Genomic DNA, 15,218 nt, shown 5'->3' on the forward strand with positions numbered 1-15,218 from the left:
GAAACGCGATCCATTCTACAAGCACTCATTCCTTTTCATCACTGGAGGCCACTGTCCAGCAGAGATACAGGCCTGTGAATATGCAGTCAAAGAGGTCTTTTTTGGGTTATGGGATGGCAATTTCAGCTCCCTTCATAGCAGAAGGAAAATGGCTCCTAATTATCATAGCAAAACCAAAGGGGATGATGGACGGAGCGTTTGAGCAAATCAAACACTCACCCACAGTCAACTGATCTGGGTTTAATTCACCATCATTCTTTAGCTCACTCCACCACCCCAGTTCAGACATGGCCGTATGCAAATCAGTCTGACCTTTGCCTCATGAGAACACTCCAGCCCGAACTGCCAAGCCATGTCTTCCCTGGACCGGAAACAAGCATCCCGGGACCGGTTTCTGGCTAATCAGCCATCATCAGCCAGGCTGCCTTGAATCCAGTGGCAAAGTGAACAAGGGACCCACGTCTGGGCATACCCTGCCAACTTAGGGCAAACAAAGTAAAACCAAAGGGGATGATGGACGGAGTGTTGAACACTGCAAGCACTCACCCCCAGTCAACCGATCTGGGTTTAATCCACCACCATCATTCTTTAGCTCACCCCACCACACCAGTTCAGACATGGCCATTTACAAATCAGTCTGACCCTGTGCCTCATGGGAACAGTTCAGCCCGAACTGCCAAGCCATGTCTTCCCTGGACCGGATCTGTGACTGGGGGTGAATGTTTTGCCACTGTGCAACATTCCGTCCATCATCTTGTGTGCTTTGCTGTTCGCCCTATGTGGGAAGGGTATGCCAAGACTTGGGTCCGGTGCTCACTACGCCACTGGAGTCAAGCTATCCCTGCTGAAGAGGGGTGAAACCCCGAAACCGGTCCTAGGATGCTTGATTCCTGTCAAGGGAAGACATGGCTTGGCAGTTCGGGCTGGACTGTTCCCATGAGGCACAGGGTAAAGACTGATTTGCATATGGCCATGCCTGAACTGGGGTGGCGTGGTGTGCAAAATGACGATGGATTAAACCCAGATCTGTGACTGGAGGTGAATGTTTTGCCAATGTGCAACATTCCGTCCATCATCTTGTGTGTTTTGCTATTCGCCCTATGTGGGAAGGGTATGCCAATACGTGGGTCCCTTGCTCACTTCGCCACTGGAGTCACGCTATCCTGGCTGAAGAGGGGTGAAACCCCGAAACCGGTCCTAGGATGCTTGATTCCGGTCCAGGGAAGACATGGCTTAGAAGTTCGGGCTGGACTGTTCCCATGAGGCACAGGGTCAAGACTGATTTGCACATGGCCATGCCTGAACTGGGGTGGCGTGGTGTGCAAAATAACGATGGATTAAACCCAGATCTGTGACTGGAGGTGAATGTTTTGCCAATGTGCAACATTCCGTCCATCATCTTGTGTGTTTTGCTATTCGCCCTATGTGGGAAGGGTATGCCAAGACGTGGGTCCCTTGCTCACTTCGCCACTGGAGTCACGCTATCCAGGCTGAAGAGGGGTGAAACCTCGAAACCGGTCCTAGGATGCTTGATTCCGGTCCAGGGAAGACATGGCTCAGAAGTTCGGGCTGGACTGTTCCCATGAGGCACAGGGTCAAGACTGATTTGCACATGGCCATGCCTGAACTGGGGTGGCGTGGTGTGCAAAATAACGATGGATTAAACCCAGATCTGTGACTGGAGGTGAATGTTTTGCCAATGTGCAACATTCCGTCCATCATCTTGTGTGTTTTGCTATTCGCCCTATGTGGGAATGGTATGCCAAGACGTGGGTCCCTTGCTCACTTCGCCACTGGAGTCACGCTATCCAGGCTGAAGAGGGGTGAAACCTCGAAACCGGTCCTAGGATGCTTGATTCCGGTCCAGGGAAGACATGGCTTAGAAGTTCGGGCTGGACTGTTCCCATGAGGCACAGGGTCAAAACTGATTTGCATATGGCAATGTCTGAACTGGGGTAGCGCGTGGAGAGCAAATTAACGATGGATTAAACCCAGATCTGTGACTGGGAGTGAATGTTTTGCCAATGTGCAACATTCCGTCCATCATCTTGCGTGTTTTGCTAATTATCATGTCAATGAATAAAGTGAAGTAAGTATGAGGGCAACATCTTGTTGCACTATTTTGAGGATTTTGCCAGAAAAATCATTTGCGTTTGGAGATTTCCATCTTTTAATGAACCAATAGATCCAACCATCCTTTTCAATTTGATTTCTTCCTTTTTCCACAACAAATATTTTTTTAGGTTTATTGTATTTAAAACTATGTGGGTTTTACCTAACAGTAAACTATACAAATTATGATACTATACAGTTTTTATGTGAAAAAAGCTCTAATCAAAATAAATAATAAAAAAGAAATTTGATACTGTATACTGATCCTCATACAATTCTCTCAATTGATCAATGAACCTCATATGTTCTACACCCAGAATCCCTTGCGTCAGAAATTTATTGTTTTCCAAGAGGCCTTTCCTGCCAGAACTGGGGTTTGGGTACTTGGCTTTATGAAGTACATCCTATTAAAACCTATGTTACACAATATTATAGTTAGATAACCCTCCCAATATTATTGAAAACAAAGAAAAAGATCCTATGTAAATTTTCAAATTAAAGGATATTATGGTTACAATCCAAAACCTAAAAAACACTTATGTGTGCTTGTTATGTTGTATTATGCAATAATAACGTTACCAAAGTGCTACTCATGACCTCACACGATTTCACAGATGATATCGCGAGGGATTGAGCGTGTGCCCTTTTCCTGGGGGCCTGTTAGTCAATGCTAACTGGGCAGCATTCCGCATGGGCAATTTTATTTACCACTGGTGTCCCAAGACCACAATACAAATGCATATCGGATGGATAACCAGGTTACTCCTAGTTGGCACTTCATTCTCTCAGGGTAGTAAGGCTGAGCAGTCAAGGTTTATTCCAGAAGGTCAAAGGGATCACAAATTCTGATACAGTAAATAATACTATACCATCAATGTCCAGCCAGTGCTTTATGTTTGAGAGATAAAAGGACATTTAGTAAGAGGTAGGAGGTAGGTATTTACAGTGTGTTATGATAAACAAAACCAAAAGCTGGTAGCACTATTGGAGAAAAGCTAGAACCCCAAATGTTACTGTATCTTTTATATGTTAACCTTTTCGCCGCAATGCGAATTCCGCCACGGCGCGGGCGGGGCTAAGGGGTGGGAGTGGCGCTCCCTTACTCATGACGGCTCCACACCATCATGAGTCACGGCGCCGTGTTCTCATGACGGCGTGGAGCCGTCATGACCCCGCCCACTCACAAATTTGCCCGCACAGGAGGGGAATTAGTGCCGCGTAGGCGAAGCGTTGGTGGCCCGGCAGTTGCATGATGTCTCCACGGCGTCATGAGCACACGCCGCCCGTGGCTCATGACAGCGTGGAGCCGTCATGCTGGATTGTACTATATCCTGAAGGAAGACGTTGTGTTTGATAAACCATTGGTGAAGACACCTCATTGGAGCACCAGGTGGGTACACTCTAAACCTTTATATCAATGTCCTGGGCTTCTCATCATTGGCGTGCTCCCTTTAGTAGGCAGGAGTTGTGGCCTAGAGACGTACTGGGGCTTATTTACAAGCCCCTTGTGCCGCCGGTGTGTCACTTTTGGTGCTGCACCGCTGGACATCTTTCTGTCCCATATTTCCAATGACAGGAAAAGCCACCCTGCGTGGCTTTTCCTGTAGTTTGTAAATACAGTCCCTTTACACGCAGCACTTTGCATGAAAGGGGCATTCCATGGGTGTTGCTGTGGGTGTTCCCACGCCACACCCATGGAACCAGACACATTTCCAGATTTACGAGAAATCGTAAACCTGGAAATGTGTCTGAATGCTACGCCTTCCCAGGGGAGGCATAGGGAGGCACAACGAGGAGAAATGTAATAACTTCTCCTCGTTTTTCCCCCTCTTTCTATGCATGCTGCATTCTGAAGCACACATAGAATGAGGAAATCACCTTTTATGATTGTTTATGTGCCGGAATGTGTCCCTTCCTGTAGATAAACAATCATTAAAAATAAATACGTTTTACAAGTTCTATGTGTGCTAATGCAGCACACATAGAGGTGGAGAAACGCAATTTCAGATTGTTTATGAGCAGGAAGGGACACCTTCATGCACATAAACAATCATCCCTGTCACGCAGGCACTCTTGCACCATGGTACAAGGGTGCCTGCATTAGTGCATGGCAGCTAATTGTGCACCAGCGCAGGGGGAAGCAAAGGGATCCGTCATATCCTTGTAGATGTGATGCATTCCTGTGCCTTGAAAGTGCTGCATCGTGGCACAGCCAAAGGGCTTGCGGTGCAGCACTTTCTTCTAAATGAGGCTCCCAAGTTGTAGTGTACGGCCTTTCCCTAATCATCTTTGTCTCTGTCCTATCTAAGGCACGGGGACATGCCGCCCCCATACTTAACCTTCCTCTGCTGCCTTCCCTCAACCAGTGTAGGGAGGGAAGGGGTACTGGTGTGGTTCTGTGCCAGTCCTTAAAACTGGGCAAACCCCACCTGGGACTGATAAAAATGTGTCATAGTAACACCAATTGTTTTCATCAAGTGTATACTAGCATGTATTAAATAGTGGCTTATATATATATTATATATTTCACCCCTACACAAAGGTAATGGCAGTTTCATCGTGACCAAATAAAAATATGCACACTGCTAGATAAAGACCATTGCTCCTTGGGACAGTGGATCAACCCGAGAAGACCTCCTCATGCAACCATGATGAAATTAAAATCAAGCTAAGCCTCTGTTTCTTTATGTAGTCAAACCATAATGCTTTGCAACCACAGCTCCGCCTTAAGTACACATACCATGCATGGATTAATTGATAAACACTGACAGATTTAAAAACCCTTAGATATCAACATCGTCTATAAACAAGAAATACAAACAAGCACTGGCGTTGCCAATAGGTTTCGCATTTGGAAAGTTGGAGCTATTGGTTTTGTAAATGACATTTTATATTTATATATCGTTATTGGCATTGTCAATAACAATATATAAATATAAAATGTCATTTACAAAACCAATAGCTCCAACTTTCCAAATGCGAAACCTATTGGCAACGCCAGTGCTTGTTAAACTAGGCATGAGCTTTGCTAAAGGGGGGAAAAAGTCGCATGCAGACAGATAAAATACTCGAGTCAGCAGAACAGCGAGATCCCCTTTATCATTAGCAGCTTTAGTTACATGGGCATTTCCAAGGCTGAAAATAACGTAATCCCAGACACACAATCTTTGAATATTTGCAGAGCGCCCTGTGCGCCCGGCGCATTGAAGCGAAGCAGAATACACTTTTTTTTTTTTAAAGAAGGTACTATGCCAAATAAAAGTAAATAAAAATAAAAAAAATTAGGCGCCCACGGTGGCTGACCAGTTTGTACATAGTTTACAGCCGCGCAGAGCGCTCAAACTAGAAAGTAAACGAGTGTTTTGGCCAGATGTGAAAGACTATTCGATGCTGTACTGTGGATGACCATCATGTGCGTTTGCTTTTTGGGTGAACAAGTGAGTGTAGTGTTCTCTAAAGGCCGACAAACAGCTTGCCGAGCTGATACAATTCTGCACATGTACTAACTCCATACAGTACAATTATCCAGCACATATACATATATTGGCGTCATACGTGGCTAGACTGTCCTTGCACACCCCAAAACGCATTTCATAAGTCGGTTATTCAGTGAAAATGCAGAACTTAGAACTCTGTTTGTGCTCAGTGATGTACAGTACATTATGGACTACACGCATGTACTTAACAGCAATACAGTAAGTGCTGGTAAAACACTATTAATACATGCCGTAGAGTAGGATGTACGATACGATAATGCTCTGAAAACGCAGAGCACGTGACACCACATAAATAAAGAACAAATTATTATAGTGTTACTGCGGACATCAATACTGATATATAGAGCAAACAACTACACAATTATTAAGAACAGAACACAGGCCACAGTTTAAGATAAAAATAACACTTTTCGAAAAGTATGCCGCACAATAGCTCTCAAGCGCAATTTATTTTAATGCAACTGAAATAAAAACAGGCTCCGGTTATAGCCTGCCAAGTTATTAATCCTACCAAAGATGCAAACGCCCTCTGACCAGTTAGTTACCAATGGTGGGGCCGGCCTGGGATGCCTGTCATGTTGGGCCAGAGAAGGCGCAGGCACCAGGTATCTGCTTTGATTCTGGCCCAGCCGTCATAGCGGCTAGAAGCCGTGGCAGCAAACAGGCTGGGAGCATCTCTGTCTGAGGCGTGCAGTGAGAGCGTCAGGACTAAATCCTGAATGACTTCGCCTTTAGAATGAAACAGGAAGTGAGGCAGGGTTAAAGCTTCAGCCCAATGTGCACCTCTACTATAGCACTTTCTTCCAGAGGACATCAAGAGGCTATTGGCACTTTCTTGAAGGAGCTCATACCTTCACTCTTGAACCTGCACTTAAACGTCTATTACACACGTGTCTCTACCTTTCTCGCTGAATGAAAAGACGAGATTCCTTCATTTCGCAAAAACGGTACCTTTAAACAATGGGCCAGAGAGCTAAAGGGAAAAGAACTTGGTGCATTTTACAATCAGTCAGTACTGGGTTTGTGTTTTCTCGGCATTGCGGAGGCGGGTGACAAGACGCATGGGGAGCAGCAGCCTTTGATGCGCGGCCGGTAATCGCTGAATGAAAAGACGAGATTCCTTCATTTCGCAAAAGTGGTACCTTTAAACAATGGGCCCGAGAGCTAAAGGGAAAAGAACTTGGTGCATTTTACAATCAGTCAGTACTGGGTTTGTGTTTTCTCGGCATTGCGGAGGCGGGTGACAAGACTCATGGAGAGCAGCAGCCTTTGATGTGCCGGCTAGTAATTAGGGGAGGAGAAAAACCGGCCTGAGGTGCGCGTGCTTGTGTGGTCACGTGACCCGCTTTTGTGGTCACGTGACTCACATGCACTGTGAAGAAACCGTAGTGGTTTGACTAGTCGATTGAGCCCTTGAATTTTCGCCTATTACATTCGCAAGCGAATGACAATTGGCAAAACCTAAAAAACGGCTCACATATTTAACAGTTGCCCAGGTGCATGTAAATTTCTTCAGGTGAATGCTCAGTCAAATGCTCCTTTTGTTATTATATAACAGTACAGAGGGATGTATGACGTTACAACGCATACTTTTACAACGCATACCATTACAACGCGGTATTTACAACGCATATCATTACAACACATAGCGCTTTGGGGTGCTGGATAGTGAATAGTTTAATTTACTATTCCAACCCCAGTCCCCGTGGACACTAGGGAAGGTGTTGGATAGTAAATTAAACGTATTCCCTATCCTAGAGTGCCCCCCAGCGCAATGCGTTGTAATGGTTTGCGTTGTAATGACTGCGTTGTAATGGTAGCGCGTGGTAAAAGATTTGTTGTAAAGGTTGTATACCGTACAGAGATGGGAGGCATTTTCTAAAAGGGCGTGACCATTTTTAAAAGCTTGTGTCCTGGAAGCAAATATATGAAAGAATCCTGCTAGGGGATAAGAGTATATAATGCAGATGTTGTAAATCGTCCACAGGTATCAGGGCTAGGTCAAACACCATCATACACATGAATGACATGCATGCATGTATGTATCTTGGCATGCCCAAAAACCCTCGAAAGGCCATGGGTCATCACTTCTACAGTTAATCTCATATCTTAGGATCAGTGGCATAACGAAGCTTGAGGGGCCCCCGTGGAAAGTACATGGAGAGGTCCCGTCCACCCCAGACCCAGTCAGAAGCTCTCAGGCCAGGTGCCTGCTGCCCGTGCACAGTGCCAGAGGAGTCCCCTGGAGCTCAAGGCCCCCCTCCCCCAAAACCAGGGACTGTGGTTACACCACTGCTTAGGGTGCAACCAATCAAACTTAATTAATTAATTTTGGGGAGGAGTGAGTGTGATGGGCTTTACCACATGCGCAACACCACATTCTTCCCAAAACCAGATGAACAGCAGAAATTAAAAAAACGTAAGAAAATAAAAATAGTTATTGAACAAAGTCTCTATATCTCTGCGAAGGCAGGGGATTCTCTCTCAAGTGATACTGGGGAGCGATTGAGTATTCGATACCGAAGAATCGTCCTCTTGAGTTCTGAGTTAGGATGTCCGGTGCCAGAAATTTCGAGTGTCATCAGAGAGAGGTGAAGCTTCCCTACTCCCTATAAAATGTGGCCATCCATCAGAAGCTTCTCACTTCAGAGGTGGTTTTCAATGGTGGCGCAGTCTTTATGTCGCCAACTTTCAATAGATCTGAGACAAGCTTTGGTCAGACAATCTAAAGCCAAAGAAACAACTGTCTCTTCACACGCACTCACTCTTCCTCTACTAAACGTAAGACAATACTGGTTCCTGCCAATGCATTTCGCTGTTTGGTGAAGGGTGCATTACCAGGATGCAGCTCTGCCCCAAACAGTTTTCTTTTTTTTTTTATATTTCAAAAAGAAAATCCCCAAACTGGATTTTCTGTTTGTAAATAAAAAAAAGAAATGCGCGACTCCCCTCGCCATGGGAGAGCTTTCTGACTGTAAGAATGACCAAGACGTTGCTTCTAGTGTGGTAAAGCCATACCTTGCAGGAGGAGGGGAGCCTATTGTACAAAGTTGTGCAAGTGTCTCCATAAATATTCACGCCACACTTTTGAAAGGTTGCTACGGTGAATCTGCCTGTCTTGCTCAAGGATGGTAAACTAACGTAATGTTTACACTTGAAATAACGGACTACAGAGGAGTGCAGATCTAGTAAGTCTCCGCAACAGCGTCCAGCTCACACCATGAGTCAGTTCCATTCAAAAGCTTCATTCAGTCCTTTTCTATTGGTGTAGTATGAGAATATCCACCTGGTTTCCTTTTTAAGTAACAATTGTTCACCATTGTTGTGTGTGGCACTCTCATGTTCAAATACAGTCCATGTGAAGCCTGTTACTGCAGGCTATGCTTCTGCGACTTGGTGGACTGATTTTGGTGACAGATTCTAGTTTCTCATATTACTCATCTGTTCTTGTATCCTGAGTTTCATTTTGCGTGTTGTCATTCCTGCTTGAAAGACATTGTACTAACATTCCTGTCTGTATATGACTTGAGATTTTTGCAGTTGGTAGAGTGATCTGGAACCATCAGTTCTACTGAGTGACATCATTGCTTGCTGCTGTCAAGCCACCAACATGTCCTTCTGGTGGTGGTTCATTGCATAGGTGTTGGGACTGGATTCTGACGCTAGAATCCATCACTGTTCTACTCAGAGTGTTATGGGTAGAACTGGCAGGAGTTGCAGCTGTCTGCCCTGCTCGGTTGGTCGTGTTACTTGCACTTGCCTGGACCTGAATCAAAGAAGCGGAATCCTACCACGTTTTGTGCGGTATTTCACTTCTCTTTAGTGGGGACAACTGGAAGAAGCACGACAAACCGAGGCACTGACTTAGAAGGCACACAGACCTAGTGCATGTCCGGACTTGTGTGGGGATGTCGGCCACCTGAGACGCTAGTGTGTTGACAGGTGAGGAGCTGTGTTGCTTTCCTGATTTCTGCGTTATATTTATGGCCTTTATCCAGTGATTTGGCCTGCCTAAACCCAGCAGAATGTAGAGCCTCACGCTGACCATCCATCTGCAAGGGTGTTTTCACTTCCTTCTAATAGGGTCTGTTGCCAGTTGGTACTGGTAGAGGGCCTCAGAGTTTAGTTGATCTCTTAAATGCAAAGCATGGTCTAGGCATGTTTGTTCCTCCTTCATACAAAAGTTGGCAATGACTACAGATGATGTTGCATTTCTGGGTGGATAGAGGGTCATAGGCAGTAACTCATGTTCTCCTTTGTCTTAGTCCCAGGTTCAAGGAGGGCCATACATGCGGTTTTAAGTGCTCATGACATTACTCTGCCCGGGTATGCTCTTTCCATCAGTAGTTGTTTGAGGTCTTGTGCATAGATGGTGAATGCTGGCTTCGCACTGCAGTCCTCTTGTAACGAAGGAACTGTCCCGCTGGCAAATTTCCATGTAAGACTTTTGGATGGAAAGATCTGTAATGCAACAAAACATTTTCTTGTCCGTAGTTTCCGATGTACTGCCATGATTAATTTTCCTCCTTATGTCAAGGGATGATACTTCAGGCTTTCTGATTGGTCAAAATTCCAAGTGCAGAGGACATCATCAATGTATGTATTCCATATAGTTGATTTCTGTAGAAATGTCATGCATAGTAAATTGCATTTTCTTCAAAAAGGCTGACATAAGGACAGACCATACTGGATGAAAAGTTCAAGTCCATTAATGTACCTGATATTAGTAGGTATAGGTTTTGTTCAAATTGGAAATCGATCCTGGTCAATGAAAATGAAATGAGATGGAGGATGACGCGGATGGCGCTTCCCTGTAACACCGTGACCAATGCTCTCGATTGAACTTTGACGATGCCCCCTGGGCGGAATCCTTAACTGTCTGTACGTACCCCGGTGCCCGAGCATCCTTGGCTGATGCCCGGTGGAGCTTTCCTATGCAGCTATAGAGAAGTTTGACTTTGGTTCACCCCTCGCCCATCACCAACCCAGCCGGACATCTTACATTGTTTTCCTCGTTCCCCGTTGTGTTTCCTTACTTCTGTTTTACCATTCCCCCTCTACCTTTCACTCCCCATTCGACGTGTGTTTGCGCTAATAACTCATATTATTGTGTAAACTCATGTTTTATTCTCCTATGTCTATACTTGACTATGTAATTATGTAACCTGTAACTCGCTGATCCTCATGTAAAGCGCTCTGATACCTCAGGGTCTAGCCAGCGCTATATAAACTCCTCTCTCAAATAAATAAATAAATAAATAAAATACATTTATGCACAAACTTCTGAGGTGTGGCCATATGAGGAATGCTAGTATACAATGCGTCAATATCTGGTGCTAAAAGAGGTTGATTCATCGGGTAGAACGTTGCCTCTTCCAAAGTGTTCAGTATATCGGTGTCGTAGTGTCCTTGATGTACGATTGCTGTCTCGTTACCTAAGGAAAAAGCCTAAAAATGCTGATAGTGGCTCCAACGTTAAATTGATCCCGATGCCATGGGTAGTCTTGTTGGAGGGGGGCTGTTTTGGTGGAGTTTTGGTACTATGTAGAAGGCAGAGATCTGGGAGTCTTTTGTGATTTGTAATTCAACCTTTTGTGGGTATCCCATTGGGTGGATACCTCTCTCACTATAAGATATTTGATTACTAAGATGTTGGGAGCATCTTTAGCCAGGATTCTGCAGTTGTTCGTGTAACTCAGGCGATGCAAGAACTCTTGTACGTAATCTTCAGTGTCCCCTATCGTAGACATCAGGCGTTGATGCTGCCCCGGGATTCAAGCAATGCTTTTCTTTGGATCTTTCTTCTCCTGGCCAGCTGGGCAGCGATGGTCTTGTAGCTCCTCGAATCCTAAATCCAGATAGATGACCCGCATGAAGATCTTTCAGTGAACTGGTCCATGTGCTGTTCTTCAATCAATCAATCAACCAGGAGTTTGTAAAGCGCACTTCTCACCCGTGAAGGTCTCAAGGCGCTTTCCTGGATCACATTGGCTTCCCTCTGCAGGAGCAGTCCAGTTGCATATGCGGGTCAGCTCTCTTCTCTTCACAGGCAGTGATGCTGGAAGCACCCCTTTAAATCCTTGGAGTTCAGATGGAGAATTAACAACGAAGAGGGCTTTATTTATTAGTCTAGAAGCATTTCCATTGTGTTCAAGTACAATCTGTCTCCTAACAGGAAACATTGTTTGACAAAGTTGTGCTAATTCTTTGAGCATGGAGAACCATGTTCACTATTTCTTTGAATGCATGCTTAATTTTGTATTTTTCACTAGTGATACACTGATGCTCTTACTGGTACACAGATGAAAGAAGAAGGTCACAGTATTGGAGAGAGTTGGTTTCTAACACACACGTAAGGACGTGAATATTTAAAAAAATAATGTAGAATATCTAAAAATATATATCAGCAACATGGAACGTACAATCAAGACACTTAAGTCAGATGATTTCAATGGCCTGTATCCCCGCTTTAAAAATGATTCCAGCTCCACGGTTCACAGCCCACAGCAGCATGGTGAGAATGTAGGTTTGACAGCCATTGGCCCATTCTGGAGGCATTGGGGATGTTCCACTATTGACCCAGTTGTTCTCTTTACTACGTGTGTTGGGTTCCCTCATACAGATGACAACCATGAACGTGGTGCTAGCTAAGGAGTCCAGTGCTTGCAGCTCTCTGGTGGTCAAGGCGGGAAGAGAGTCAACCGGAAGGCGTGTACCATTCAAAACTTAGGTCAAACAATCCATAAATCAAACAGCATTTGTAAAGCGCAACACTGTCACCCTTAGGGGTATCTGGGCGCTGTGTCTCCGTCAAAAAGCCAGGTCTAGGGCCTCCTACAATTCTGGAGCATGGCATTTTGCTGTTGCTGGCCAGGTTTGTTTCACAAACTTCTGACGCAAGAGTCCCTAGACAGACTAGTGTGGACTGAGCATTCTGGTATCCCAAGGCTCACATGAGTGGTCTCAAATAGATCCGTCAGTGATTTAATTATTTTTTTTTAAAAACATGTATTTTATTGAAGGATTCACGTACCTTGTAAATGGGCTTGCAAACCCAGAAACCTGTTAGGGTTTGCATACATGGGCCCAGCATCCGCAAGCCCCTCAAAATTTCATAATTTAAATCATATTTTTTTTTAAATGGGGTCAGACTGTTAGGCAGAGGGGTGTCACATCAGAAGTTGTCCGCCCCAGGGGTTGGGTTCAGGGTCTAACCTGTGGCTTTACACAGCTCACTGTGCATGGAAAAAACCCATACTCAGCAGAAGTTGTTCGCCCGCTAGGGTTGGGGCGTGGCCCGGTGAACCGCCCCGTTATAGTTTGCACTGCAAAATGCTCCACAGCTCTCACCATCAGCCAGGCTGAGTATAGCAGTTTTCCCATGGCATCCCTGAAAAGAAACCCAAAAATAAAATTCAATTCTATAGGGTCACTTTGGGGCCCCCACATGAACCCGGTAATCAGTAGGTGCTCACACTACCTCTCATGGCTCTTGTCATTTTTTTCTGGATGCAGGGAACAAACCCTTGTGTCCTGTCATGGTGGCCGCTGGTATCCATTCTAATATAATAAAGAGAGAGCCCAAACCTTTGAGGCGGGTAATCTCGGGAACCACACCACCAATCACAAAACCCAATACAGCGTTGGAAAGGGCAGTTGCAGCAGAAGGACATAGGCTATGCAGACGCCCACCATATACATTTAAAAGGTAAAATAACCGGGTCAGCTAAGTAGTCCCATGTGGGCGTGTCTGCGTTGTGCTGTGGGCGTGTGCTGGGGGTGTGACAAACGCTGGGGGCATGTGGTACGTTCATGCCATGTCCCATATCGTGTGCTAATCCCACCCTGCTCCTTTTAAATACCCCTGCACCCCATAATCATAACCCACCCTTACTCCTTAAAATACCCCAACACCCTTAAACACTAACCCATCTTAACCCTATAAATATGCCCTGTACCCCAAAACCCAAACCTATCCATAAACCCTAAAAATACCCCTGTACCCCAAAACGCAAACCTAGCCCTGAACCCTATAAATACCCCTGTACCTCAAAACCCAAACCTACCCCTGAACCCTAAAAATACCCCTGTACCCCAAAACCCAAACCTAGCCCTGAACCACTGTACTCCAAAACCTAAACCTACCCCATAACCCTAAAATACCCCTGTACCCCAAAACCCAAACCTAGCCCTGAACCCTTAAAATACCCCTGTACCCCGAGACCCAAACCTATCCCTGAACCCTAAAAATACCCCTGTACCCCAAAACCCAAACCGAGCTCTGAACCATAAAAATAACCCTGTACCCCAAAACCCAAACCTACCCCTGAACCCTAAAATACCCCTGTACCCCAAAACCCAAACCTAGCCCTGAACCCTAAAAATACCCCTGTACCCCAAAACCCAAACCTAGCCCTGAACCCTTAAAATACCCCTGTACCCCAAAACCCAAACCTACCCCTGAACCCTAAAAATACCCCTATACCCCAAAACCCAAACCTAGCCCTGAATCCTAAAAATACCCCTGTAACCCAAAACCCATACCTATCCCTAAACCCTAAAAGTACCCCTGTACCCCATAACCCAAAACTATATGTGAACCCTTAAAATACCCAAACACCCCAAAACATATACGTCAGTACCCCGAAACATATACCCCTATACACATACTTACCTTATCCAAACATTAAAAGAAACATGCTTTTTCCATTCATGCATTTACAGCGAATAAATGTATCTGTGGTAAAAGCATATAAAATGTAATGCCATGTGTTATAATGGCATTGCGGAGTCATGGTACTTTCGTAATGAAAGTATGCGGAGTGATGGTATGCGTAAAGAAAGTTAAGGAATAATGGGTGTTTACCCTCCCCCAGTAATTACATTGGTGGCACTGCGGCCCACATCTCCAGCAACATACTCATATTTTTTCACCACCCATTTGAAAAATGCACAGGTCTCTGTCATTGATGGCCAGCACTGACATACACTTTTAGACACACCTCCCGCCACAAGTTCTAGAATCACGAACTTTAGAGCTGGGGAGCTACGTTCGAATCTCGGCATCAGCTTAACATCTGTGATTCCAGGCAAATCGCTTTGTCTCCCCGTGCCTACCACAAATGAATGTGTTCTTCTGTAATGTAAATTGTGCTCATGCCATGTTGTCGAGTTCACGCTATATAATATTGCAAGGAAAAATAAAGTAGGGAAACTCGAGTTCACACACTACTGAACGCGCACTCTTAAGTGCATCAGCAGTGCACTGTAAATCGGAGCCTTTCACAGGCCTGTCACAGATAAGAAATGCTATCAAAACGAAATCCTACAAAACAATATACTACTGGTCGGCAGCAATTCATACCCGGACAACGTCGGGAGGGGCTGCTAGTTATATATATATATATATAGTTACAGTGCTATAGGGACTTGTGAAAATTGAAATGTATTTCACAGCTTCTATGAAAAGATGGGTTTCATCATCATTGTAACAAGCCCCAAATCACCCTGCAGAGTTTTACCATTGTCAGGGTCACTACAATTATGCAAAAATGGAGAAGCAAGTTATGCGGAGGGCTTAATTATGTAGAATTTCGCCGTACACACTGT

This window comes from Lissotriton vulgaris, chromosome 9 (assembly GCF_964263255.1).
Source record: "Lissotriton vulgaris chromosome 9, aLisVul1.2, whole genome shotgun sequence".
NCBI classification, from domain to species: domain Eukaryota; kingdom Metazoa; phylum Chordata; class Amphibia; order Caudata; family Salamandridae; genus Lissotriton; species Lissotriton vulgaris.